Source organism: Muntiacus reevesi, chromosome 2, assembly GCF_963930625.1.
Source record: "Muntiacus reevesi chromosome 2, mMunRee1.1, whole genome shotgun sequence".
NCBI lineage: Eukaryota > Metazoa > Chordata > Mammalia > Artiodactyla > Cervidae > Muntiacus > Muntiacus reevesi.
This window is the reverse complement of record NC_089250.1, coordinates 205,741,267-205,743,715: the sequence shown is the minus strand read 5'-3', so window position 1 is coordinate 205,743,715 and position 2,449 is coordinate 205,741,267.

Sequence of the window (2,449 nt, the reverse complement as noted above, 5' to 3'; positions counted from 1 at the left end):
CCCATTCTACCTCCAGGGAGTTGGCTTCCCTGCCTGTCCCAGACCACCCTCCCCCCCAGGCCCTTAAGACTCGCTTGATGCCCAGGGTCCTGGGAGCTCTCTGGGGCCTCAGGAATCAGGCTGCATATGAGTGGAAGAGGCAGGACAGAGAGCGGAGAAGACCCTCTGCATGGACATGAGCCTGGAGAAGAGCAGACCCCTGCCTGAGTGCTTGTAGGACTGGGGCATGGCTGAGGGTATTGTTTAAAGAGTCAGAGCCCAGGGACTTCCAGGTGGTCCAGTGGTTAAGACTTCACACTTCGAATGCAGGGAGTGAGGATCTGATTCCTAGTTGATGAACCAAGATTCCCAAGATGCTGGGTGGCACGGCTAAAAAATACTTTAAAAAAAATCATTTGTAAAGAATAAAGAAGCAGAGCCCAGCAAGAGGAGAATGAACAACCACATTGGTAAATTCCTACAGTGCATTTACTAGTCAGCAATAAGAGAGAGCTGACCAAAGATATGGGTAACAACGTGGGTGAATTTCAACTTTGTCCTAAGTGGAAGAAGACAGACACCAGAACTGCATAATAAGAATCCTTTCATAGGAACAGGTGAAATTAATCTAGGAAGCTGGAAATCAGAGTGATGGCCTCTCGAGGGGTGGGGATGTCTAACGTGTTAAATTTAACATTCAACACACAATATTTTAACATCTGTTACACTGCTAAGTCACTTCAGTCGTGTCCGACTCTGTGCGACCCCACAGATGGCAGCCCACCAGGCTCCCCGTCCCTGGGATTCTCCAGGCAAGAATGCTGGAGTGGGTTGCCATTTCCTTCTCCAGTGTTTGAAAGTGAAAACTGAAAGTGAAGTCGCTCAGTTGTGTCCGACTCTTCGCGACCCCATGGACCGAACCCTACCAGGTTCCTCCATCCATGGAATTTTCCAGGCAAGAGTACTGGAGTGGGGTGCCATTGCCTGGGGAGAGGTAAATACATGGGTGGTTGTTATTTTCTCTGTAGGTTTCTCTCTCTCTCCAGTGTGTTTCCATTGAAGTATAGTTGATCTACAATGTTGTGTTACTTTCAGGTATAGCAAAATGATTCAGTTATACATACATAGACATCTATTTTTTTTCAGGTTCTTTTCCCTTATAAGTTATTATGAAATATTGACTATAGTTCCGTATAGTGCTATATAGTAGGTCCTTGTTGGTTATCCATTCTATATATAGTAGGGTGTATATGTTAATCCTGAACTCTTAATTTTATTGCTTCCCTCCTTTCTCCTTTGGTAACTGAATCTGCGTGTGTGTGTGTTTGTATTTTGGCCAAGCTATGTTCCCCATCCAGGAACTGAACTCATGCCTCTGCAGTGAAAGCATCTAACCACTAGGTCACCAGGGAACTCCCTGTGTGTGTCTTTAACATTCCACAATAAATGAATATCTCTCAAAAAGCCCAGGAGGAGACCCAGAAGGTTAAAATACGTGACAAAAATCCCTAACTGGGGCATACTGTCTCATGTATATATGTGACAGTCATTTGAAGCACTTAAAATGTAGATTAAATGTCGAGTACAGTAGTACACCCCTTACCCTTGATTCAATTTCCAAGAAAATATGAAATAAGAAATTTCAGAAATAATTCATATGTTTAAAATTGCACCCTTTTCTGAGTTATGTGACAGAATCTCCTACCATCTACTGTAACCGGCAAAGGACGTGAATCATCACTGGTCCAGCATATCTTGCCCATTAGTCACTTATTAATAGTAGCCAGATCAGTTATCAGATTGATGAGGTATCCCAGTGCTTGGGTTCAAGTGACCTTTTTTGGTTTTTTTTTTTTACTAAAAATGGCCCCATTGTGCAAGAGGAGTGACCCTGGCAATTCAGATGTGCCAAAGAGAAGCTGTAAAGTACTTTTTTAAGTGAAAAAGTGAACATTCTTGACTAAGTAAAGGAAGAAAAGAATCATATGCTGAGGCTGCTAAAACCTACAACAAGTACACCTCTTCTACCTGTGAAATTGTGAAAAAGGAAAAAAAAAATTTGTGTTAGTTTTGTTGTCACACCTCCAACTGCAAAAATTACAGCCATGGTGTATGGTAAGCCCCTAGTTAGGATGGAAAAGGCTTTTGAAAATCTCTGCAATTAGGGGCTTCCCTGGTGGTCCGGTGGCTAAGACGCCAATACCCCCAATGCAGGTGGCCCAGGTTCAATCCCTGGTCAGGGAACTGGATCCCACATGCCACAACTAAAGACCTGGTGCAGCCAAATAAATTAATTAAATAAATAAAAAGAATTTAAAAAATTTGTTTTACCATTATGTTTTCTTTATGAAAGCTATGTTTCAAATAAAATGACTCCAACAGACTTATAGGAAAGAAATTGGTAAGTGCAAACAAATAAGAATATAAGTTCTGTTACCCTAAGAGAAAGCATTGTGTTCTTGGCCCCTCA